Consider the following 26,581-nt stretch of genomic DNA (forward strand, 5'->3'; position numbering starts at 1 on the left):
TAAGGGGAACTTCATGAGAACTCCACAAAGGGATAAAAGGACTTCTGGCACAAGGATTTGAGAGGTACTCCCTGGCTATATACTATGCTATGTTTTCTATATGTATGCCTCATTCCTGTTATATTTCAGTCCATTCTCCCCTGGGCTCTTGCATGTTGTGCAAGAGGAGAGTGGGCCCCTGTTTTGGTGGAGGGCAGAATATTTATTTATCTTTTTTTTTTTTTTACAGTTGTCCATTTTTATTGCATATGCCAAATAGAAGGGCACTGTGTACAGAGGAGATAGGGGAGGATCATTTTTTAGTCTCCTCCTCTTTGGACAAAGTCTTGATGATCTCGTCTTTCTTAGCCTGAAGACCCTCTTCCCCAATGCTTTCATTCTTCTTTAGTCTTAGACCTTCGAGCTTCAGCCTGGTCAGCCAAGAGCTTCTTCCAGGCCTTGTCTGCCTTTAGTTTATGAATGTGCTCCATCAGGATTCGTTTGTTCTTGAACACATTTCCCTTCACCTTCAAGTACAGGCTGTGGTACATGTGGCGGTCAATCTTTTTGGATTCACGATATCTTTGAAGCAGACGATGAAGAATCCTCATTCACCTCATCCAGGTCACCTTCTCAGGCATATGAGCATTGGCAGTACCCTCTCTCTTACCAATATCCATGTGCCTGCCCTTCCTTCGAGCCAGAGTATTTTTTCGGCATCTGGCACGAGAGTTCACAGTAATGGGCTTCCGGATGATAAGCCCATCTTTAATCAGCTTCCGGATCTGCTGGCGGGAATTGGCATTGGCAATTTCATTGGTCTCATTGGGGTCAAGCCATACCTTCTTCTTTCCACATGGAAGGACACTAGAGGCAAGCCTCTTCTGAAGCCTGAGCATACTCATGGCTGCAGCAGCAGCGCGGAAAAGGAAAGGAGAGATCTCTTTATTTTTTTTTAACATTCATTTTCAAATTTTCAACTCAAATTCTCTTCCTCCTTCAAGTCCCTCCTCATTCACTAAGAAGGCAAGCAATATGATACCCATTATACATGTGAAGTCTTGCAAAACATGTTTTTATCTTAGCCATGTTGCAAAAAAAAAATAAGAAAAATAAAGTTAATTTTTTAAAAAAAATATGCTTCAACTGAACTCAGAATTCATCATTCCTCTCTCTGGAGGTAGGTAGCATTTTTCATCATGAGTTCTTTGGAATTGTCATAAATCATATTGATCAGATCAGGTAAGTCTTTCACAGTTGATCATCATTATAGTATTGTTATTGCTGTGTACAATGTTCTCCTGGTTTTGCACACCTCACTTTGTATCAGTTCATTAAGTCTTCCCAGGCTTTTTCTGAAACTATTATCTTTGTCATTCCTTACAGCATAATAATATTCCATCACAATCACATACTACAACTTGTTTAGTCATTCTCCAATTGATGAGCATCCCCCTCAGTTTTCACCACAAAAAGAGCTGCTATAAATATTTTCATATATCTCAGTCCTTTTCCCTTTCCTTTGATCTCTTTGGGATATAGACCTAGTAGTGGTATTGCTGGATCCAAGAGTATGCACAGTTTTCTAACACTTTTGGCATAGTTGCAAATTGTTCTCCATAAGGGTTGGACCAGTTTTCAACTCCACCAACAGTGCACATCCTCTACCACAGTTGTCATTTTTCTTTTCTGTTGTGTTAGCCAATCTGATAGGTATGAGGTGGTACCTCAGAGCTGTCTTAATTTGAATTCTCTAATCAATTATTCTTACATGACTATTGCTGCTTGGATTTTTTTCTCCTGAAAAATACTGGAATGGCTTTTATTTTTACAAATTTGACTCAATTCCCTATATATTTGAGAAATTAGACCTTTATTGGAGAAATTTGTTATGATTTTTTTTCTGCTTCCTGTTTTCCATTTGGCTGCATTGTTCAGTTTGTGCAAACTTTTTAATTTAATGTAATAAAAATTATCCATTTTATCTCCTGTGATCCTTTCTGTCTTTTATTTGGTCATAAACTCTTCCCTTATCCATAGATATAAGAGGTAATTTTTTCCTCATGCTCCCCTAATTTGCTTATGATATCATCCTTTATGTCTAAATTATATATCTGTTTTGACCATATTTTGGTATATGGTGTGAGATATTGGTTTATACCTGGTTTTTGCCAAATTCCTTTTTCGTTTTCTCAGCAGCTTTTGTCAGATGTTGAGTTCTTGCCCCAAAAGCTTTGAGTTTATCAAACACTAGATTATTGTAGTCGTTTATTTTTGTATATCATGTACCTATTCCATCCCATTGATCAGCCACTCTATTTCTTATCCAGTGTCAGATTGTTCTGATGATTACTGTGTTGTGGAATAGTTTGAAATCTGATACTGCTAGGCCACCTTTCTTTACTTTTTTTTTATTGATTCCCTTGATATTCTTTACCTTTTGTTCTTTCAGATGAATTTTGTTATTATTTTTTTCTAGGTCCATAAAATAATTTTGTTGGTAATTTGCTTGGTATGGAATTGAATAAACAAATCAATTTAGGTAGTATTGACATTTTTATTACATTGGTTCTGCATACCCATAAGCAATTAATATTTCTTCAACTGTTTAGAGTCATCTTTTTGTGTGAAAAATATTTTGTAATTTTGTTCATATAGTTTCTGTGTGACTCAGCAGGTAGACTCTCAAGCATTTTATACTATCTGCAGTTATTTATTTATTTATTTGCTTTTTGGAGGGGGGAAAGCAGGGCAATTGGGGTTGTGACTTGCCCAAGGTCATCTGGCTAGTAAATATTAGGTGTCCGAGGCCCCATTTGAACTCAGGTCCTCCTGACTCCAGAGCCAGTACTCTATTCACCCTTTCTGCAGTTATTTTAAAGGAATTTTCTTTTTCTATTTATTCCTTCTGGATTTTGTTGGTATATAGAAATCCTGATGATTTACATGATGATAAATCCTTATGGATTTATCTTGAACCCTGCAACTTAAGTTAATTGTTTCAACTAATTTTTTAATTCATTCTCTTGGGTTCTTAAAGCATACAATGATATCATCTGCAAAGTAATAGTTTTATTTACTTGCTGCCTATTCTTATTCCTTTAATTTCCTTTTCTTTTCTTATTACTATAGCTAGCATTTCTAGTACAATATTAAATGATAATGGTGATAATGGACACTCTTGTTTCACCCCTTATCTTACTGTGAAGACTTTTAGCTTGTCCTCATTATAGATAATACTTGCTCTTGGTTTTAGATAGGTACTACTTATCATTTTAGGAAAAGCACCATTTATTCTTATACTTTCTAAGGTTTCTTTTTTTTTTTTTTAAAGCAATCGGGGTTAAGTAACTTGCTCAAGGTTACACGGCCAGTTATTTCTGGGTGTGGTGCTAAGTATCTGCGCCTGGATTTGATCCCCAGGTCATCCTGACACTGGAACCAGTGCTCTTACTCGCTGAGCCACCTGGCCGCCTCTTCTAATGTTTCTTAATAGGAATGGGTAGAGATGTGAGACTGAACTTTATTCCCTCTCAAAGGCCTTTGTATAGGTTGGGACTCATACTTGGAATACATCCCTTTACCTCTCCTTAGAGCCCCTACCTTACTTCAAGTCTCAGTTCAAGTGCTATTTCCTAAAGAATCATTTCTTGGTCTACCCATTATTAATGTCTTCAATCCCCTTACCCCACCCCCAAAATTACTTTCTACTTACTCTAAATATGGTATGTATTTTCTCATCTGTTTACATGCACACATTATAAACTGCTTGAGATCAGGGATTGTGTCTTTGTGTACTCAGATCCTGGCAAAGTACCTTATACATAGCAGGTGCCTAATCAAGGCTACTATGTTGAATGTGGGTAATTCTGTTCATTAGCACAACTCTTAGGGAGCCTCCTCCTGCCCGATGAACCAGAATCTAATGAGGGAAGACAACTACTGTACAAACAAGATACAGACAAGGTAAACTGGAGAGAATCAGCAGAGGAAAGGGACACTAGCAATGACTGGGGATCAGGTACTGTTTCAGGTACAACTTTTCATGGTATGGACCAGAGATCAGACCTGGTAGAAAAGAGAATTGCATTTCCAGGACTTGTAGGCCAGGCCCTCAGTTACTTAGGTATTGCCTGAGTCTACTTATGGCTGGTTCTATGCTATCTCCAGGTATTTCAATGTCACTGGGTTGGCAGCACTCTGAGAGGGAGATAGGCCTCCAGTATAGTCTAAGTATATCAGGGTATCTCATCTGGAGAGAAGAAAGTAATCTATTAACAAGAGTTCCTGGACCCTAAGTTCCAGAAACCATCCAAGAAAAGAGCAGTGGCTGAGACATCAATGAGATTCTGGAGGAGAGAACCCCTTGATTCTCCTCTCCTCTCACATGGTAGATGGTGGTGTAGAGTCAAAAGCTCTTGGACTCCACCTTCTGGAGTGAAGAAGTACCTGGCCCCAGAACTGAGAAGCAACAAGGAAGTAAGAAGGAAAGAAACTTTAAGCACCTTTTATGTGTCAAGCACTGGGCTATGCAGTTATAAATATCCCATTTAATCCTCAGAACGCAGAGGGGTAGGTGCTATTTTTATTCCCATTTTACAGTTGAGGAAACTGAGGCAGACAGAGGTTAAGTAACTTGCTCAGGGTCACACAGGTAGTAAGAATATGAGGTCAGACACATTTGAACTCAGGTGTTCTGACTCCATGACTTGATGCCATGATGTACAAAACATCTCTCTCTCCATCTCTCTCTCTCTCTCTTTCTCTCTCTCTCTCTCTCTCTCTCTCTCTCTCTCTCTCTCTCTCTCTCACACACACACACACACACACACACACAAATACACACTATCATCAACAACAACAGCAACACCCACATAAAAAAAAATCTCTCCCTCTTGAAATTTTTCATAGTATTTTACCTGGACCTATCGTTATCGTTTTAGATATATCTGAGTCTCCAGTGACCTTAAATGTTTATGTACATGTTTTTCTTCCATATTACATTGTGAGATTATTGAGAGCAGGTTCTACATCATATCTCTTTTTATAGTTCATCTAGTGCCTAGCACAGTGCCAAGTAGGCGCTTAATAAATGTTGCCTTGATTTGAATTAAATTGTAAATGAAATCTCATAGACCAATGAAATCAGAAACCTGGTCCAAAAAAAAAAGCCACCCCTTCTAGACTGTTAGTTTCATGAGGACAACTACTGTGCCTTATCTAAATTTTGGTGGTTTTTTCTTTTCTTTTTTTTTTTGGAGGGGGGAGTGTAGGGCATTTGGGGTTAAGTGACTTGCCCAAGGTCACATGGCTAGTAAGTGTTAATTGTCTGAGGCCGGATTTGAACTCAAGGTCCTCCTGACTTCAGGGCTGGTGCTCTACTCACTGTGCCACCTAGCCACCCCCTTGTCTAAATTTTGAATTTCATCCAATTTCTGATACACCAAGCTTCACACTTAGTAGGAGCTTAATGTTTGTTAAATTGAATTGAACTAAATGAACAGCGTTGTTTCCACCAGGTGTGAAACCATAGTTAACCACTAGGTGGAGACTCTGCACCATTTTTAATCAAACAGATATCCCCAGCATCCCCAATCTACTTCTGAGAAGATTCCTCCCTTCCAGTTTCCCCTCTGTTCTCTCATGGGTTAACATGGATTAACAAAGACTTCTTGCACGTACTCCAGTGATGCCAAGGATGGAAGGGAACAACCTTATTTACAAGAATAGTTATAGCAGCACTTTCTGCTGTAGTGAAGAACTGAGAACAAAGTAAACGCCTATCAATTAGAGAATGACTGAAACAATTGTGGTATATTATAGGATCATAGATGAACATAGGGTTATAAATCTAGTGTTGGAAGGAACCTCAGAGGTCATCTAGTCCAACCCCCTCATTTTACACATAAAGAAATTAAGGCCCAGGTAAGCTAAGTTTTTTGCCTGAAGTCACACAGGTAGGATTCAAACCCCAGTCCTTTGACAAGAGATAGGGTGCTGGACCTGAGGTCAGGAAGACTCATCTTCATGAGTTCAAATCCAGCCTCAGACTTGTACTAGCTGTGTGACCCTGGGCAAGTCACCTAGCCCTGTTTATCTCAGTCTCCTCATCTGTAAAATAAGTTGGAGAAGGAAATGGCAAACCACTCCAGTATCTTTGCCAAGAAAACCCCAAATTAGTTCAAAATTATTGAACAACAACATGGAGAACTGATACAATTTCTAGAATAATGATGATGCCCCACAGATTTATAAATAAAGCCCCTGTGGCTCCCCTGAAACCACCAATCGGACATTTCAAACCAGATGCCCCAGAGACATCTCAAATTCAACATACTCAGAACAGATCTTTCCCTCAAACCCACCCCTCTTCCAAACATCCTTCTATTTGTCAAAGGCACCACCATCCTTCCAGTCTGCTATGTTCATAATCTCAGCATTATATACAACTCTTCAATATCCTTCCGCCTAAACAGTCAGTCCCCAAGTTTTGTCCTTCATACTTCTACATCATTCACATTCAGCTGCCTCTTTTTACTCATATAAGTACAATCTTAGTTTAGACCCTCATCATCTCTTGCCTAGATTATTGCAGCGACCCCTAATTTATCTCCCTGACTCACTCTAATCTACTTTCAACCACAATCCATTCTACAAACTACTACAACATTATTTTACTGAAGTACAAAAGTAGCACCCTTCTGGGGCCACTTTCCCAACTGTAAGTTAATAAGCATTTATTAAACATCTACCATGTGCCAAGCACGACACTAAACACTGAGCAAAAGACAGTCCCTGCCCTCAAAGAGCCCACACTCTAACGGGAGAGATAATAAGCAAACAAATATAGACAAGCCAAAATACAGAATAAATAGGAAACAATTAACAGAGGAAAGGTACTAGAATTTTTTTTTCCTGACATGGTACAATAAAAAAAGATGATTGTACATGGAACTACAAATCTATTATTTACAATTTGCTATTCCTTTTAAATATGTGTTATCATGTAAATTTCTTTTTTTTCTTCTCTCTCCTCCCCATCCCCTCTACTACCCAGCCCTAGAAATAGAGGGATCAAGAAGGCTTCCTATAGAAGGTAGGACTTTAGTTGGGACTTGAAGGGAGCCAGTGAAGTCAGGAGGCAGAGAGAAAGTAGGAGAGTATCCCAGGCAAAGGAGATAGCCAGAGAAATTGCTCAGAGTTGAGATGTAGTGCCCTCTTCCTGTAACAGTCATTGAATTGAAGCGTCCTAAGGATTGAGGGGTGGGGTAGTAAGGTACAAGAAGACTAGAAAGGCAATTAGGTTTTGAAGGACTTTGAACATTAAACAGAGGTTTTGTAACACCATCATTCATAAGCCCCTACTAGTATGCAACCTACTGTTAATCAACCAGTTGGACTCCATTAGATTTTTAGAAAAGGGATTTACTGAAAAAAAATACTTCAAGAATAGCTGTTACAGCATTTCACCCAAACCAGTGTATACTCTTTCCTTGCACACAACAAGGTCTATGAGGTGAGTAGACACAAACCTAGTAGAGAATATGTGTGGCTAAGAAATACCTCCCAACTCCTAGCTCTAGAAATCTTTTTTTTTTCCTTTGTGGTGATAATCATTGCAGATTATCCGAACCCTACTAAAGGCCAAAGCCTACACTAATCAACCAGACATGCTTCATTCTAAAAACGCCTTTTCTTGTGTCTGCAACTGTAAGACTGACAAGGAGCATTCTTCCTGTTTGTAACCACTGAAGGACAGGATGACTAGGCTTATCTTGGTATCCTAGGGACATACGCTATACAGGGAAAACAGAGATATCCTGGGATTGTAATTTCCAATTGACACTTTGTCAGTTGTGTTGTGTTATTGTATTTATGACTTATTCAGCTAAGAAACTTCCTTTCTCATGGTATGGTTAAACACATATGGAGACCATAAATCTAAGAGACACGGGCATCCTGAGACTGGGATTGTTCTAAAACATATTTAAGCCTGGTCATTCTTTTATCAGTCAGTCAGAATTTAAGTTCTGGCTCCATGTATGTACATGTTCACTAGCTTTGCTAGTTTTAAGGGAATAAACAATATGAATTTACATATCACCTAGCCTGTTCAGGTCGACAGTGGCATCCCCATAAAGTTCTCTTTAAGCATAAAATCTCTGTTGGACTTCAAGAATGGTTATCTTTCTAGAGTCCATAACCAGACCTTCTTTTACTTATGAAAACTCAAAATCCCATAATTTTCTGCCATTGTCAAGTGACTATTTTGCCACATATATCCACAGGCACATCCTCTGTTATTGGTCACTCCTGCTCTGGTGGTCACTGCTACAGCTTCTTGTAGTCACTGAAATTTTAATAGAACCTTTAGATCATCTGAACGAACTCAATCAGCTGGCCATTCCAGCATTGGAATATTTATTCACTTACAATCAAGAAAGAATAAATGCAAAAGAACATGAGATGCCATGTGCTCATGGACATGTGGTAGCAGGATTGCTTTGAGCTGCCAATTAGGAAAGGGGAAGCTTTCACTAAATACCAAGAAAGAAAGAGACAGAAATAGGCAGGTCACATTTTTCTGTGTATACTCAGTTCTGGTTTAGTAACTCCTCACACATTCTGGCTCTGTAGCCAATTAGAAGACTTTCTGTCATCAAACAGTACCAGCTCTTGAATCATCATGGGTAGAAAAGAGTTCCCCGAGTTTCCAGGTTGTCAGTTGGATTGCAAATAGGTAGAGGGGGGTGGCTAGGTGGCACAGTGAATAGAGCATCGGCCCTGGGGTCAGGAGCACCTGAGTTCAAATCTGGCCTTAGACACTTAACACAAAAACTAGCCATATGACCTTGGGCAAGTCACTTAACCCCAATTGCCCTCCAAAAAGCAAAACAAGAAAAAGAAACTAGGTAGAGGAATATCCAGCACATGCTTCAAAGACTGAAACCAGGTAGAGACTTTCTGCACAGGTTTCAGGACCAGACCCTTATTGGTCAGTTTAATCCCATGCCATGTCCTCCTCAATAAACTCCAGTAGCTCTAGGATAAAATATATGCTCTTCTGGTTGGGTTTTAAAACATTTTACTGGGGGGTGGAGTCAAGATGTTGGAGTAGAAACAGGACTTCCGCCAGAACTCTGGTTTCCACCTCCCCCAATTCATGTGAAAGGGGACTCTGAACAAACTTTGGAGCTACAGAACTCACAAAATGACACAGAGAAGCTAACCTCTGGCTGAGGACAGCCCGGCAGGCCACAAGCAAGTGGCCAGCCAGCGTTCTGGGAGCCAAGCCCAGCCCCATGAAGCCAGAGGTTTTAGTCCCAGGACAGGCCTGACCAACCACCCGCTGGAGGGACTTCAGATTGGCAGCAGCTGTGGCAAAAAGCCCAGGGGTCAAGTGATTGGGTGGCGACATGAGCAGGCAAAGGAAGCAAAATAAACAGAGCAACCCAACTTTAAACTCCTATTTTGGCAACAAAAAGGATCAAAGCATGGAACAGGGAGAAGACAGTGAAGTCAGAACTCCTGCACCAAAAGCTTCAAAGAAAAATATGAGCTGATTACAGGCCATAGAATACCTTAAGAAGCAAATAAGAGATGTGGAGGAAAAATTGGGAAGAGAAATGAGAACAACGCAAGAAAATTATGAAATGAGAGTCAACAGCCTGACTGAGGAAAATAACACCTTAAAAATATTCCTTCAGAATTAGATTGGAGGAAATGGAAGCTAGTGACTTTATGAGAAATCAAGATGCTGTTAAACAGATCCAAACAAATGAAAGAATAGAAGGCAATGTGAAATATCTCATTGGAAAAAACCACTGACCTGGAAAATAGATCCAGGAGACATAATCTAAAAATTATTGGACTACCTGAAAGCAACAATCAAAAAAAGAACCTAGAAGTCATCCTTCAAGAAATTCTCAAGGAAAATTGCCCTGATGTTTTAGAATCAGAGGGCAAAATAGAAGTTGAAAGAATCCACAGATCACCTCTTGAAAAAGATCGCAAAAAGAAAACTCCAAGGAATATTATAGCCAGGTTCCAGAGTTCCCAGATCAAGGAGAAAATATTACAAGCAGCCAGGAAGAAACAATTTTAATATTGTGGAAACACAATCAGGATAACACAGCATCTAGCAGCTTCCACACTGAGGGATTGAAGGTTTTGGAATATGATATTCCAGAGGTCAAAGGAGCTGGGATTAAAACCAAGAATCACCTACCCAGCAAAACTGAGCATCATGTTTCAGGGGAAAATATGATCATTCCGTGGAATACAGTACTTTCAAGCATTCTTGATGAAAAAACCAGAGCTGAATAGAAAATTTGACATTCAGATATAAGAAGTAAGAGAAGCATGAGAAGGTAAACAGGGAAAAGAAATCATAAGGAACTTATGATTAACATTCCTACATGGCAAAACAATGATTGTAGCTGATGAAACTTTTCTCAGTATGAAAATAGTTGAAGGGAATAGATATATATATATACATATATGTCTATATAAGAGGGTATATGGGCATATGAATACATATGTGAATATGTATATATATATATATGTGTGTGTGTGTACAGATATACATAGATAGAGGGCACAGGACCAATTTAATGGGAAGGGATGATACTTAAAAGGTGAAATTAAGAGGTAAGAGAGTAATATAATGAGAGGAGATGGGGAGAGACAGAATGGGGTAAACTATCTCCTATAGAAGAGGCAAGGAAAAACTGTTACAATGGAGGGGAAGAACAGGAAGGTAAAAGGGAATGAGTCAACCTTATTCTCATTGAATTTGGCTTAGGGAGGGAATGACATACACACTAAATAGGGTATCTCACTCTACAGGAGAGTAAGGGTGTAGGGGATGAGAGGGGGGATGATGGAAGGGATGGCAGGCTGGGGGGGAGGGAAGTTGGAAGCACCCACTTTTGAAAAGGGACAGGACCAAAGTAGGGAATAGAACAAGTGGGAGGTGGGATAGGAGGGAGGGAAATATAGTCAGTCTTTTACAATATGTCTACTATGGTAATGTCTTGCATAGCTACACATGTACAACCTATATTGAATTGCTTATCTTCCCAGTAAGGGTGGGTGACAAGGGAGGAAGGGAATGAATCTGGAATTCAAAGTTTTAAAATCAAATGTTTAAATATATATTATTATTATTAATACTATTTAACATGTAATTGGGAAATAAGATATACAGGCACAGGGGCATAGAGATCCACCATGTCCTACTGGAAAAGTCTAAGGGGGTATGGGAGAAGATATGGGAGAGAGCAGATTGGAGGAGGCAATAATATCCTGTGGGACCGATGTTTTGGGGCGGTGGGTAGGGAAAAACGGGGAGAAAATTTGTAACTCAAAATCTGGCGGAAATGAATGATGTAAACCAGAAGTTAATTAAGCATTTGGGAAAAAAAAAAAAACTTTGCAACCTGGCTCCAAACCTATCTTTGCAACCTCATTGGCCATTACACCTTCTCAGGAACTTCTCAGTCAGACATTTAGGGCCGTTTCCCCGTCTCTCATGCGTTGCTCATCTCCATCTTTGTACCTTTGCACAGACAATTCCACCCCCAACCCCTGCACAGTGCGCAGGAACCGCTTTATAATCTAATCTAATCACTAGAGATGAGGGCGATACCTTTACCCTTTCAATGGCCTGGTAGTAGGCAAGAGGTCAATCAGTTCACTGTCTAGGTTTCAGAAGCAGGCATTGAGCTTGAAATCCATCACAAACTCAGTGGGTTCGGACTGTGTCTCGGTTTCAGATTCAAGTTTCTCAAGACTTATTGGACGTGACCCCGGGTACTGGTTACTTCCTCTGATTGGGAAGGACTGAGAGTGTGTGATTCAAGGGTGAGTGCTTTCTTTCCCGTCGGACACTTCCCTTGAAATTTTCTAGGTCCATCTATTTGGAAAACTAGGCACAGCTCCCTCTCTAGTGCTCTGCCTTGGGCCAACCTGAGAAACTGATCAAGGAAGAACCCATTGAGGATAGAAGGCGCACAGTAAGACATGGGAGCTACTGTGGGCTGGGGCAATTCGGCTTAAGAAATTGCTAGGGTTGGGTGGAGGAAGAGAAGGCACACGTAGTTCTGTCCCAGAAGTTCAGAAGAAAAGTTCCTCCCAAATGCGTTGGTCAAAAGGCCCCCAAACTTGTGCTAGGAGAAGAGTAACAACAGCACTGCGTGCTAGCCCTCCGAGACCCTGCTACCTTCTCCACCCCTGCGGGTCCCGGAAGCTGTGTCCCTCCGCCGCCTACGTGGGTTGCCAAGGTTGAGGGAGCGCGGCGCATAACTTCAGTCTTCCAGAGGACCTCGAGTTCAGCGCCCGAGCTGAGCTTCAGGTCCCACCTCTGGGCCTTGTGGAACACTAATGAAGTACACAAGGCAGTCGCCAGAGCTGGCAGGTGAGGGCGCCGCACGAGGGATTGACTAAGCGTCCCCAAGTCCCAAAGGGAGCGGGGTGGAGGGGCCACAGTAGCTCAAGGAGAAGTGAGGAAAGAGGAGACCCAAGGATCGGGCCGGTGGGGCTAGAAGTCAAAGGAGAGACTCGGGAGATAGAATGGTGATATATTTGGTCCGAGCTGGGCTGAGCAGGACTTTGGAGAATGCTTAGGACAGTCGATATATTCTCTAGGGCCCTGCACTAGAGATCCTGGTCTGGATGGGCGAGGAAGAAAGAAAGAACTCTCCTCGGGCTGTTTGTTGCTTTGCTTTGTTTTGTTTTGTTTAAGGGCGATTTAATTTCTCAAAAGGAGAAACAAAAGCAACTTTTCAGTCTATACCCAAACAGACGCGCCCCACCCCACAAACGCTCGCTAGCGCTGGATGCTTTTTGATAAGGAAGGTGCGGAACGAGTAGAGTAAGCGGTTTTTTTTTCTTTCTCAAATAGGAGTGGGCGGTGCTAGTGAAAATCTGAAACACACTAAAGACTTTTAAAATAGGCACATAGCAGGTGCTTAATAAATGCTTGGTGAATGTACGAATGATTTGAAAGCGTGTGGAGTTGTTGCGAAAGGAATTATTATAACAGGCATTTTTCCCAGATGGGGGAGGTCCCTCCAGCCGATTCCAACCCCGCCTTCCCCTGGGGCCCCAAACTCCGCCCCGGGACCTCCGCCCCGCCCCACTACAGGTACAGGGCGGGGAAAAGCCTTGTGACCCCGCCCGTCAGCCCCGGCTAGCTGTCGCCCCAAACTGCTCGGGCTCCGGCGTTGCGTGGTGAACCGTCCGCGGTAGGCGAGGGGTAGGCATTGGGGCGATCTCGGGCATGGGGTTAAGGGCGAAGGGAGGAGGAGCGCTCTTGGTCCGGAAGGAAAGTGCCCAAGACTGAATCGGAGGAAAGCGTCCCGGGTTGTGTCCCCTGCAGATGTGGTGTGTGTGTTTTCGCCCTCCCGAACCCATGGGTCCCACGTGGGAGCAGGCCGGGGCTGGAGCCTGGGTACTGGGGGTGAGGAACTGTGCAGAAGACGGAAGGAGGCTGGGTCTCCAAAGAAGGTCCTTTCGCTCTGCCGAGCTTGTGGAAGGAGTTCCCCTGGGGCCTAAGAGCTGACTAGCTGAGGAATTGTGCCCAATGCAGGGCCCTGCCTCCTTTTAGAAGCGGTAGAAAACTTGTGATGCCTGTGTGGGGTGAAAAGGCAGTTCGGCAGAATTTAAAACTCTTGGGGAAAAGAGGGTAGAGGTAAATTGGAGGTTAATTTTGAGGAGAAAGAACAAAAAAAACGCTGAATTTAGACATGCCTTATCCTCTTTTTTTCTTGGTTTCACAAAAATCACAGATCACACAAAAAAATAGCTTTAGAGTTGGAAAAGTCCTTTAGAGTAGAGGTCTAGTCTAGCCACCCTTGGTTTACTGATGAGGAAGCTTAGACCCAGAGATGTTAAGTAATTTACCCAAGGTCACAAAGATAATAAATGGAAAACTAGGATTTGAATTCAGATCCTTTGGCTCCAAATCTTTCCACTACCCTAGTAATCCTCATTGGCTTTCAGAGTGGTCTGGGACTGTGAGTTGAACCTTATAAAGAGGAATTGCCATGGGTCATGCACCGGGATCAGGAGCAGAATTTAAAAATACAATTGTGAAGCTCTGACCCCTTAGGTACCATACTAATGCTATTCCTATGCTTTCTTGTGCCTTAAATTTTCTAAGGCTTCCCCTTGAAAGTTTTCCTCATAGATAGGAACAATTCTTTTCTCCAGCCACCTCTAGGGTTACTCTTGTTCTTAGACATTGAGATAGGAATTAGGCTAGGTGGGAGAGGTAGTATTCTTTAAAGACCCTAGGTTAGGATTTGCTCTCCCTTCTAATGATACCATGCCTGAGATTCCTCAGTCCTCTTCCTTCAATCTTGCTAGTAATCTGCTCGCTCTTTTGAGATAATTCAGGGGTAATGCTGTTTGGCAGAATGGAGAGTAAGAGAATACCAGGTGATAAGGAGATATAGCTTTTGGTGGGGAAGGGTTGCCTTGGTTGGATGTGTTTTCCCTAGCCACCCAAAAGGCGTTAAGAGGAAGCTATGTGTATTTTCTGCAACAGTAATTCCCAGCTTCTATTTTCTAGAGAGAAGCTTGGAGCAGGTAAAGAACCTGGAATAATAAGTGTTGCCTCCCAGCACCTAATATCTGGGCTGGAAGCTATTTTGTAATTGGGGGAGAATATACCTATGGTTGAGATTGTATACATCATTTTTTAGATACATAGATATGTTCCATATATGTGTATAATGTAAAATGTTTACATACAGGTATACATATAATGCAATATACTTTTATAAATTTTATGTAGTATATCGTATGTGGTATACTGTAATATATATGTACTTTATATACTAGTAGTACTAATATCTTGTAACATTCCCTTTATATTCTGCACTTGGTCCTACTATCCATTCTCTCAAGCTATCTTCCTATATCACACCTTCCTTTCATAGCCAAACTACTGACCAAAAAATGCCCTCCTTTCCTTTCTCAACACACCCTTAGAGACCTCATCAATTGCCATGGGTTCAGCTCCCATCAAAAAGAAAACTCTTTCCTGAGCTGGCATTACCAGTATCTACTAGAATTCTCCAACTGATTGTCTCATAGTCATCTCAAACCTGACACTTCCAAAACAACTCAGTGTCTTTCCTGCCAAACTCTCATCTCTTCTTAGCTTCCTTATTTCCTTTGAGCATTCTGTCATTCTTTCAATTACTCAGGTTAATGTTATATACTGTTCCTTCCTGTGATTCACTACAAGCCCTTCTTTCTCAGAGGACCTCAGTTTCTTCATTGGTAAGTGGATAGAAGTTGTGGTAATGTCAAGTAAAACAAATAGGCAAGATGTATCAGCTTTCTGATGGAAGTGACACAGTTATTCTTACAGAGATGTTTGCTCACCCATGTGATTGATTGTCGTCTTTCTTGCTTATCACCAAGAGTCCTGGAAGAATATAGGTTATATACTTTCAGTCAGAAAAACTGAGAAAGAGATCAGGAATACCCAAACAGTTCAATGGATACATAACTTCTCCCAGCATTTAGCATAGTGCCTGGAACATAATAGGCTTAATAATGTCTATTAATTGACTAGTTGCCCTGTGGTCAGACTTCCAGTATAAAACTTCACTGAGATAATTTTGGGGGTTTATATGCAGTTTATACAGAACAGTAGGTAAGTCTGTATCTCCAAAGACATTCTCAGAACTGCTTGGGATGCCTGTTGTTATGTGCTTTTTTCAATACTTGTAAAGATCTGGTATTCACTCCACCTACACATATAGAAACCCTTCCACTTCTTAGTATGATTATAGATTGAGACATGCTGGGGACCTCACATTTCATCTAGCCCCACCTCCTCACTTTTTACTGTGTGGTTTAATGATTGCCTAAGGTCACATATGTAGTAAACAATGGACCCTAGATTTGAATGACACATGCAGTAGCTCAAAGGTATCTAACCCTGAGGGCTGCCCACCCACAACACTCTTGAGTAAGGCCTGAATCAGATTAAAATGTAATTGGGAAATATTGAACAAAATTAATAATATAATAAAACATAGATAATCGTACATTTTAAAACTGAGCTAATATGTGGCCCTCAGGCATCCTGTTTTTATTTGAGTTTAATACCATTACTAGAGCCAGCAAACACATTTTATCACCTGATGACCAATATTCTGATGATGAACCTCTCTAAACTTGGAGGTCCTTAGATTACAGAAAGAGAGCCCATTTCCAGATATTTTCAATGTGCCCTACTGGCAGAAGAGGAAAAAACCCTGAATTTGGAGTCAGAAGGACCTGGGTTTGAATTCCAATTGTGCCACATCGGTGACTCTGGTTTTCCCATCTGTAAAAAAAAGGGGGGGATCAGACTGGATGGTGTCTAGAGGCCCCCTATAGCTCTAAATGTGAGTTTGAATCCAGAGTCACCTCCCATTGTTCAGGTTTAAACTGTGCCCACCAAGTGATGACAAAAACTGTTGCAGTTTCATGATGTGTTGTGGTAGAACCATCTCAAAAAATTCAGTCGGACCACCTCTAATCCAAGTATAGGCATTTATCAAGATTGATGCTTCTCATGAAGCGGGCTAAGTTCCAAGAGGAACTAGCAACTTTAGAGAAGGCAAGATGGATTTTCACAGGGTAAAGATGCAATTACATAAGAGAAATTATGGATATGAAAAAAGTAGGAAGGGTTTGTTAAGAGATTAGGTAATGGGGGCGGCTAGGTGGTGCAGTGAATAGAGCACTGGCCCTGGAATCAGGAGGATCTGGGTTCAGATCCGACCTCAGACACTTAACACACACACACACACACACAAAACTAGCCCTTGGGCAAGTCACTTAAGCCCAATTGCCCTCCAAAAAGCAAAAAAAAAAAAGAGAGAGAGAGAGAGATTAGGTAATGGGGAGGAGTCCCAGCCACAGTGGAACTTTGAATACATACAGAAAAACCCATGGGGGGGTATGTATGTATGATGATGATATTATAATAAGCGTCTCTATGTGATAAATTCACCCTAGGTTAGTTCTTTGCTATTACTTTGCAGGTGCCTACTTAGGGAAAGTCCCTTCTATTGTTTTGGGGTCCACATCCTGCTTGGGCATCCTGATGGTGCTGCTTTCTGATTGGCTGAGTATTTTGGTCATGTCTGAGACTAGATGGATGTGGTTGTGGTTGAGTGCATGGACACACCTGCTGTTTCTGTGAGAAATATGAGGAATGGGTCTGGGGGCAGTGGCTAGGATCCCATCACATAGACACACTTGCTGTTTCTGTGAGAAATACGAGTTTATGGACCCACCTGTTCTAGTGAGCAGTGAGGCATATATGAAGATGTTAGGATATTGGGGGGGGGGGGTTGAGTGGCTAAGTAGGGGCAATGGGGCTGCTGTTTAGTGGGGCCTCTCTTTATTCCAATTCCATCACCTTCATGAGAAGGCATTGGTGGAGGAGGATAGTGGAAGATTACTTTATAATCCATTGTTGTTGTTGAGTCATTTTTTCACTCGAGTCAGACTCTTTGTGACTGCATGTTGGGAGAAATACTGGAGTGGTTTGCCATTTCCTTCTCCAGCTCATTTTACAGATGAGGAAACTGAGGCAAACTGAGTTAAGTTAGTTGCTCAGGATCAGACAGCTAATAAGTGTTTGAAGTGAGATTTAAACTTGGGTCCTCCTGACTCCAGAGCCAGTGATCTTCGACACCTAGTTGTCCCTGTAACCCATTAGAAATTTCCATTTCTGGGGCGACTAGGTGGCTCAGTGAATAGAGCACCGGCCCTGGAGTCAGGAGGACCTGAGTTCAAATTCGGCCTCAGACACTTAATACAAAAACTAGCTGTGACCTTGGGCAAGTCACTTAACCCCAATTGCCCTCCAAAAAGAAAAAAAAAAGAAATTCCCATTTCTGGGACATAGCTAGCTCTTAAATCATATACAAGATCAAGTCCTAGCTAAAATCACACCTCCTACAAGATGCAGTTCAAGATCTCCACTAATAGTAGTGCCTTCTCTCTCTTGATTATCTCCAGTTTTCCTTGTATATATTTTGTTTGTGAATAACTTTTCCTATTGTCTCCCCATGTCTCCCCCAATAGAGGCTCCCTGAGGTCAGGGATTGTTTTCTACCCTTTTTTTCCCCTATCACTAAGCACTGTGTATTGGCACATAGCTGTTGATTGACTTACTTGTCTGTACTATGAATGTAATAGCCTTTTATTAACATGGATCTTAGTCTGTTTTCTTAATGCTTCCAGCCTGTTAGTAAAAACCTCACTCTGGCTGTGTAAACTGTAGGCTCACACAGACTGACCCAGAAGTGAGTTATGGGTACAGGGTAGAGACAGTCCCACATTTAGTCATACCTCCTGCATGTAGGGGGTATGGTTTGATGTGATGTTTGTTAGTGGGTGGAAGAAGAATGAAACCAGGGTTAGTGGGATCTAAGAAGTATGACTCAACATTATTTAGATTGGGGTCATGGAATCTTCCCACAGCTGGGGGTAGGAAGGGGGGATGGGGTACAAACTCCCATCTCACATCTCTAACTGGCTTTCAGACATCTGGAAGTGAATGCCCAGCGGATATCTAATATCTGATATGTCTAAAATAGAACCCATCTTTCTCCCTAAAACCTCTTACCCTTCCCTGTTACTGTCACCATTCTCCTAGTCCCTTAGCTCAAAATCTGGGTGTCATCCTTGGCTCCTCACTATCTCTCATGCAAGTGGGGGCCCTCTAGTCTGTTGTCAAGGCCTCTGGTGCTCAATGCTGTTTAAAACCTTAAGTGCCCCACCCCCACACTTTTCCAGTCTTCTTGCACCTCAGATACCTCCAACCACTAATACTCCAGTATTAGTGACACTGGCCATTTTACAGTTCCATGAACTGCGCCATCTCTCAGTTTTGCCCCTTTTCTCTGGCATCCACCTTACTTCTTTTGTTATCTTTACCTCCTGGCTTCTCTGACTTTCTTCAAGTCCCAACTAAAATCCCCTCTGCTACTGGAAACTTTTCCCTACCCTCTCTTAATTCTAGCACCTCTGTCTTTTAATTGTTTCCTATTTATGTAGTTCGTTGGTGCCTATTTGTTTACTTGTCTCTCTGATTAGGTTGTAAACTCCTTGAAGGCAGGGACTGTCTTTTGCCTCTTTTTGCATATCTAGTACTTAGCTTAGTGCTAAGTAGTCCCTTAATAAACCTTTATGGGCTCACCATCTCTGGACAAAACTGGCTGAACAAATCATTCCTGAGTGATTTTGCTAGGTGTTCAGGTCATGGCTACTCCCTCCCCATTTTCTAGAAATGCTTGTCCTGGGTTAAAAGTTATCAAACACTGGCCACAGCAGTTCAGAGTGGCTGGAACCAGATTAAAACACAATTAGAAAATATTTAACAAAGCAAATTAAAATACAGTAGAACATAGATAATGTTAATATGTGATTTTCTAAGTCAATATAGGACATTGGGGATCCTTATGTAAAGTCTAGATCCTTGAGTTTAATACCAGCGAATGATTTAGGGTAACCCAGCTTCTCCCTCTTCTCCTCACAGTAATAATTAGCATTTATATTGTACTTTAAGGTTTTGTTGATTTCAGTGGAGTCCAACTCTCCATGACCTCCTTTGAGATTTTCTTGGCAGAGATACTGGAGTTGTTTGCCATTTCCTTTTCTACCTCATTTTACAGATGAGGAAACTGAGGCAGACAGGATTAAGGGACTTGCCCAGGATCCTAGTAAGTATTGGATCTGGTTTGAGACCAGATTTGAAGGTATGCAAAACACTTTCCATGTGTTATCTCATTAGAGCCTCACAGCAAAAATCCTGTGAGGTAGATGCTATTGCTACCCCCATTTTACAGATGAGGAAGCTAAAGTTGAAAGTAATTTGCCGGGGCAACTAGGTAGTCAGGATCAGAGAGGATCAGACAGTCAGGTCCTCCTGACTCCAGAGCCGGTGATCTTTGACACCTAGTTGCCCCTGTAGCCCATTAGAAATTTCCATTTCTGGGGTGACTAGGTGGTCCAGTGAATAGAGCACTGGCCCTGGAGTCAGGAGGACCTGAGTTCAAATCCAGCCTCAGACACTTAACACTTACTAGTCATGTGACCTTGGGCAAGTCACTTAACCCCAATTGCCTTCCAAAAAAGAAAATAATTTTCCAAGGCTCACCCATCTAGTGTTACATGTTACATATGTGGAGTTATATATGTTATCTCATTTGATCCTCACAACAACCCTGTGAGCTAGGTGCTGTTGTCTGAGGTTCAGATAACAATGACTTATCCATGGACACACAGCTAGTATAGATATAAGTGTCTGAAGCAGAATTTGAACTCAGGTCTTGACTCCCAAGTCCAGCTCTCTAGCCACTAAGTCACCTAGCTTCTTGGCATAACAGTACCTTTGCCTGTTGTCCTCTTGAGGATGAAGATTGAGGAGCCTTTAAATGTGTGGAGAGTTTGGGTTTTGGTTGTTAATATTTACTGTAAAAAGCCTAAACAAGACACATCTTTCCAGTTAAATGAATCAGATCAATTCTGTATTATGACAGTCTGTACCTGCAACCTGTGGCACCAAATGGATGTCCTTTTCCTTCAGAAGGAAAGACGAATAAGTTCTGCCAAAAGGAAACTCCCTCAGAGGGCATGGGGGCATTTGCAGAAGGGTATGTGGAGTCACCAGAGGTGTTTGCATTTTCTTGGAAAGAGTTGGGGGGTGGAAGCTGAGAGAAAAGGGAACAGTAGTGGCTTGAACCCCTGGTTACCCCGGCCATAGGTCCAGCAGTGTAGGTATCAGCCTTTTTTGCCTTATGGAAGGTTTCCCATCAGAAATCTATTGCTGAGTTGTCAGAGATCATTTTGGGTGGGGGGTGGCAGCAGAGGGCAGCCATACTCAGTGGTTTAGAACAATATAGTTACTGTTTCCTTTGATTACTCAGATTGATTACTTGATTACTAGAAGAAAGGAAGGAAATGACTTGTTACCCTATTATCCATGGCACAGGATTGGGTGGGATTCATCCCCTTTGCTACCCACATACCTGAGGCTTAGGCAGAACCCACATACTTTTAAAAAGTCGTCAATATTACCCTGGTCATAGCCTGGGGATTTCCAGAGTGAGCTCATGCTGAATTGGAGAAAAGCATTGCCCAGTTTCCTGCTCATCTGTACTGAGCTGGAGATGAAGAGGAGGGGTTATTAGTACTAGAATTCACACTGACCTAACATACAGCTTCTGTTTTATAGGCTTCCTCTTTAAAAAGATGAGAACATTGAAACCAGAGAACTCAGGGAAGCCCAGTTATCTCAACAGATAAATCACATTGTGTTGGGCCCTTGGGAGAGGGTCAGCCACCTGGTCCCTTGGAGGAGAACACTGGAAGTTCTTCCAGAAGATAGCAGCATATTTTCCTAGTGGTTTATTGAGTCGTTTACATTTTTTTTTCCATAGATTTTCCACAGAGGGGAGATTACAACAGTAGCACCAGACCTTACCATATTCTCAGGTTATCACTTTATATCCTTCTTTCACAGCCAAACTCTGAGAAAAAGCTGTTTACACTTGGCACTTTTTTTTTCACACACTTACCTTTCAGCCTCTTGCAGTCTGACATCCATCCCCATGACTCAACTAAAACCTCTTCCAAGGTTCGACAGTGATTCCTATATTGCTAAATCCAATAATCTTCTCATTCCTCACTCTTCTTGACTCCTCTGCAGCATTTAATACTGTTGACCACTGTTTTCTCAGAGACACCCTTTCCTCCCTGGGTCTTTGTGACACTGCCCTGACCTAGTTTTCTTTCTGCAGGTCATTTTCCCTGTCTCTCTAGATATGGGTATTCCCTAGAGTGATATCCTAGACCCTTTCCCCTCCACCCCTCCAACCCGCCGCCCCCCCCCCCCAAATAATCAACAGGTATTTATTAAGCACCTACAATGTGCTAGGATAGGTGCTGGAGATATAAATAAAAGAAATTAAATATAAAATTTAATAATAATAAATGCTATAGAAATGTAAGCTATAGGAGCATCTAGGTGACGAAGTGAATAGATTACCAGCCCTGGAGTCAGGAGGACTTGAGTTCAAATTCTGCCTCAGACACTTAACACTTACTAGCCGTGTGACCTTGGGCAAGTCACTTAACCCCAATTTCCCTGCCCTCCAAAAAGAAAAAAAAAAGAAATGTAAACTATTATAAGTGATAAGTATTAATTATAATATTAAAATAAAACTATTAAAATAAGGTGATATAGAAATGTAAAGTGTTGTTATAATCATCACTAATTATAAACTTAAAAGGAATCCGTTAAGATTCTTTGTAATGATGTCCTACACTTCTATAGTACTTTTTAACCCAGTGGTCCCCATGATTTCATCAGATCAGGGAACTCCTGGTAAAGAACTGCCCTCTACCAAGGTAAATTGTTTCACATGTTACAGTCTTGGAAAGTTGCCTGGACCACTAAGAGGTTAAGTAACTTGCCCACAGTCATATAACCAGTATGTGTTAGAGACAGAACTGAAACCTGTCTTTCTAACTCTAAAGCCAACTTTCTGTTGTAATATTTTATTTGTTTTAATCATCCAAGATTTGCCTTCTCATCCTCCCATCCCAATTGAAAACACAAGAAAAACAAAACCCATTAAAAAACGTGTAGAGTCAATCAAAACAAATTTCCACATTGTCCATGTCCAAATAATAATTGACCCATTCTGTATTCTAAGCCCACTTCTTAGGACGTGAACAGCTTGTTGCTTGTTTCATCACTAGTCCTCTAGAATCTTATCCTGGTTGGTCATTGTGTGGGTAAGAATTCAGCGTAATAGTATCCCATCACATTTATATGTTTATCTTGTTTATAAATAAATAAATGTGTGTGTGTGTGTGTATAAACTTGTTTATCCATTTTCCAATTTATGGACATCCCTTCAGTTTCCTTTCTTTGCCACCTCAAAAAGAGCTATAAATATTTTGCTTAGCACTAATCCCTCCCTTAATCTACCCACCCTCCAAATCCACCTTCCTCTTTCCTCCTTTCCTATTTTTCCTATTTCCCTGTTGAGTGAAATGTATTTCTGTGTGTGTGTTTGGGTGTGCTCTTCCTTCCTTTAACCAGTCCAGACAAGAGTGAAGTTCAAGTGTCAGCTGCTCCCCTCACCCCCTCTCCCTTGTTCACATAGATATCTACTCATTCACCCTGATTACAGGAGATAATTTTCCCTAACCTTCCTTTCCCTTCTTTGACAGTGTATTCTTCTTCCCATGATTAAGATCATGAAGAAATAACAGAACCCCTCCCAGGCCTTCTTTAATTGGACTCTCTGTAAGAACTCTGATGATAGATTTCAGAGGGGACACATGCGTCATCTCCCCATAGTTGAAAGTCAGCAGTTTATCTTTTGGTCCTTTATCACTGTTCATTTGTGTTTACCTTTTTAACGTTTCTCTTCACTCCTGTGTTAGAACTTCAGAGTTTCTTCACAGCTCTGGACTTCTCATCAAGCACACTTTGGAGCTTTCTGTTTTATTAAAGACCCATCTCTTTCCCCTGTAGCAACAATATACTCAGTTTTTCTGAGTACATTATTCTTAGCTGTAAGCCTATATATCCCTTGCCTTCAGGAATATTGTATTCCAAGTTCTCTGATAATTTTAAATGGCTGCTAAATAGGGTGTGATCCTGACTGTGTCCTCTCAGTACTTGAACTCTTTTTTTTTTCTTTTTGGAGGGGAGAAGGTAGGGCAATTTGGGGTTAAGTGACTTGCCCAAGGTCACACAGCTAGTTTTGTGAATTTTTTTTTCTGGCTACTTGCCATATTTTTTCTGTGACCTGTTCAATCTGGATATTAGCAATGAAGCTCCTGGGAATTTTCATTTTGGGGTTTCTTTCAGGAGTAGACCAGTAGATTCTTTCCATTTTTCCAGTTCTCTCTTGTTATAAGAGAGCTAAGCAGTTTTCTTTTGAGGTTTCTTGAGATATAATGTCTAGGCTCTTTTTTTATTTTTTTGTTAGCGTTTAGATAGTCCTTTGTTCTTGAGTCATTTTTCAGCGATGTCTGACTCTTCCTGATTTCTTGGCAATGATATTGGAGTGGTTTGCCATTTCCTCCTCTTGAGGCAAACAGGGTCAAGTGACTTGCTCAGGATCACACAGCTAGTAAGTGTCTGAAGCCAGATTTGTACTCAGAAAGATGAGTCTTTTGGAGGGTGTTTGGCCTGTTGTGTTTCTCTGAAGAGGCAGAAACCAGGAGAAATGAGTAGAATTTGCAGAGAGGCAAGCACAATTTTCCAAACAATTTGTTGTTCAGTCATTTCAGGTCCTGCCTTCTATTTCACTGTGCCACCTAGCTGCCCTCAGATTCCTAAATTTTTTTCTCCTTAATCTGTTTTCCTGGTTATTTTTTTCCTGAGATAGATTACATTTTCTTCCATTTTTTAAAAGGTGTTTGACTTTGTTTTCATATTCCTTTTTTTAATGTGTTTTATTTTTCCTGATACTTTTTTTTTTGGAGGGGGGAAGGCAAGGCAATTGGGGTCAAGTGACTTGCTCAAGGTCACACAGCTAGTAAATGTGTTGAGTGTCTGAGGCAGGATTTGAGCTCATGTTCTCTTGACTCAAGGTCAGGTGTTTTATTTATGGTGCCACCTAGCTGCCTTTCATATTTCTTGTTGCCTTAGGAAGTCATTGGCTTCTTTTTGGTCCATTTGAATTTTGAGAAAACAATGTTTTATACCTCTTTGCCATTTGCTGTTCATTTCCAGTTCTTTCTGTCAGTTCTCATTTCTTTTCCAAAATTTTCCTCAAGTACTCTCATTCCATTTACAAAAAAAAAAAAAATTAATTGTTTTAAAAATTCTTGCTTCATTTCTTTCAGGAATTCTTGTTGAATTTGAGTCCAAGTTGGGGGGGGGGGTTTCTGAGACATTGCCAATAGATGTTTTAGAGTCAGTCTTTTCTGCATTTGTGTTTTGGGCATCCCTGCCACTATAATAGCTCATTATGGCAAGGTTTTTATTTTTATTTTTTTTAGTTTATCCATTTATCCAGCCTGCTTCCTGACTCAGACTTGTTAGGGATGGACTCACCCTTCAGGAGGAAATAGCTGTTTCTATTAGTGCTTTCTTAGGGTATTGTATAGTGTTTTATTCCAGGATCTTAGGAACAAGACCTACAAGTTTTTGGTGCTTCAAAAGTGATCTGATCCAGGGCAAAATCTGATTGCTTCCCCTCTACCCCAACCCCTCCCTCTCCATTTGAGCTCTGCAAGTTCCTGACCTGGGTTGGTAGACTGCTGTTGGACTCAGGGACCTTTCAGCTTCATCGATTCAGAGTGACAGAAGTGTAGCCTTCCTTTTGGTCTGGGACTTCTGCCTGGGCTTTTCCTCTGTAGTTTGTGCTAGATACTGGAATTGAGACCCTGCTCTGAGCTTGGGCTCTAATCTAAGCCACTGTTACTCCCTGCTTCTGAACTTCTTCCTTTTGCCACATACAGGCCACAGTCTCCCTATCTAGGGCTGCCACTCTCTTCCTTCTCTATGCAAGTGCCCTTCTCACTCTGCCTTGGATCTGTGACCTGGCACTGTGTAGTGTGTGACAAAGCTAACAATTAGTATTGACCGCAGGGGGTCCCAGTATATGGCCTAGGATCTCGGGTGCTGCAGTGGTCCTAAAAGCATCCAGTTCCTGGCCCAACCTTCCCCCACGTCTTAAGACCACTCTATCTGTCTCCTATGCCAAGCTAGACTGAACAAATGACTTCCTGTGACTTTTTCTGGCTTTCCCCATCAGGATTTGGTCTGGTACATTTTTAGATCTCTTCGGAGGGTCTGTTGGAGGGAAGCTCCGTACACTGTTATTTACCGCTCCACCTTGGCTCTGCCTCTCCAGCCCCTTTTCTCTCTATTTTCTCTTTCTTGACATACTTGGTATACTTTTCTTTGGTCTTCTCAACTCCCATGGACTAAACTCTCATTTTTTCACATGACTCCAAAATCTATATGTCCAGTCCTTACCTCTGTCAGAATCACAGAATTTGAGAGGTGGAAGGGACCTTTGGCGGTTAAGCCAACCTATACCTGAAAGAATTCCCACTATAACATACTTAGCCAGGGGTCATCTATCCTCAACTCCAAGGAGATGGAACTCATTACCTCTTGAGGCAGCTCATTCCACTTTTGGACATCCCTAATAGTTAGGAGGCATCTAGGTGGTGCAGTAGATGGAGCATTGAGGCTTGAAATCAGGAAAATCTGAGTTCAAATCCAGTCTCAGACACGTACTAGCTGTGTGACCCTAGGCTAGTCACTTACCCTGTTTGCCTCAGTTTCCTCATCTGTAAAATGAGCTGCAGAAGGAAATGGCAAACCACTCTAGTACCTTTGCCAAGAAAAATGAGGTCACAAAGAGTTAAATACAACTGAAACAACTCAAGAACAACAAATTGGTAAGAAATTTGTGTTTACTTATTTGCAATTTCTACTCATTTCTCTGAATTCCTCCCTCTGGGGAGAAACAGAACAAGCTTTATCCCTCTCACCCAGTGACCCTTCAATCATGTTTTCCCCTGTTCTCCTCACCCAGTCTTC

General features: G+C 41.4%; 1 protein-coding gene and 1 pseudogene across 5 annotated transcripts in view; one reads left to right on the forward strand and one right to left on the reverse strand.

The window, feature by feature from the left end:
- Nucleotides 1-201: 201 nt before the first annotated feature.
- Nucleotides 202-921, reverse strand: LOC138152256 (large ribosomal subunit protein eL19-like; annotated as a pseudogene).
- Nucleotides 922-11,934: 11,013 nt separating this feature from the next.
- Nucleotides 11,935-26,581, forward strand: part of RHBDF2 (rhomboid 5 homolog 2) — a 50,489-nt gene continuing 35,842 nt past the window's right edge. The window contains exon 1 of one of the 5 annotated variants that reach the window (XM_069076303.1): nt 11,935-11,996. The gene's annotated coding sequence lies outside the window, so the exon portion shown is untranslated. The other 4 variants (XM_069076300.1, XM_069076299.1, XM_069076298.1 and 1 more) reach the window with 4 other exon arrangements.

Source organism: Petaurus breviceps, unplaced genomic scaffold, assembly GCF_028583685.1.
Source record: "Petaurus breviceps papuanus isolate PSGF00001 unplaced genomic scaffold, PetGlider_PUasm1.0 90925, whole genome shotgun sequence".
In the NCBI taxonomy this organism is placed as follows: Eukaryota; Metazoa; Chordata; class Mammalia; order Diprotodontia; family Petauridae; genus Petaurus; species Petaurus breviceps.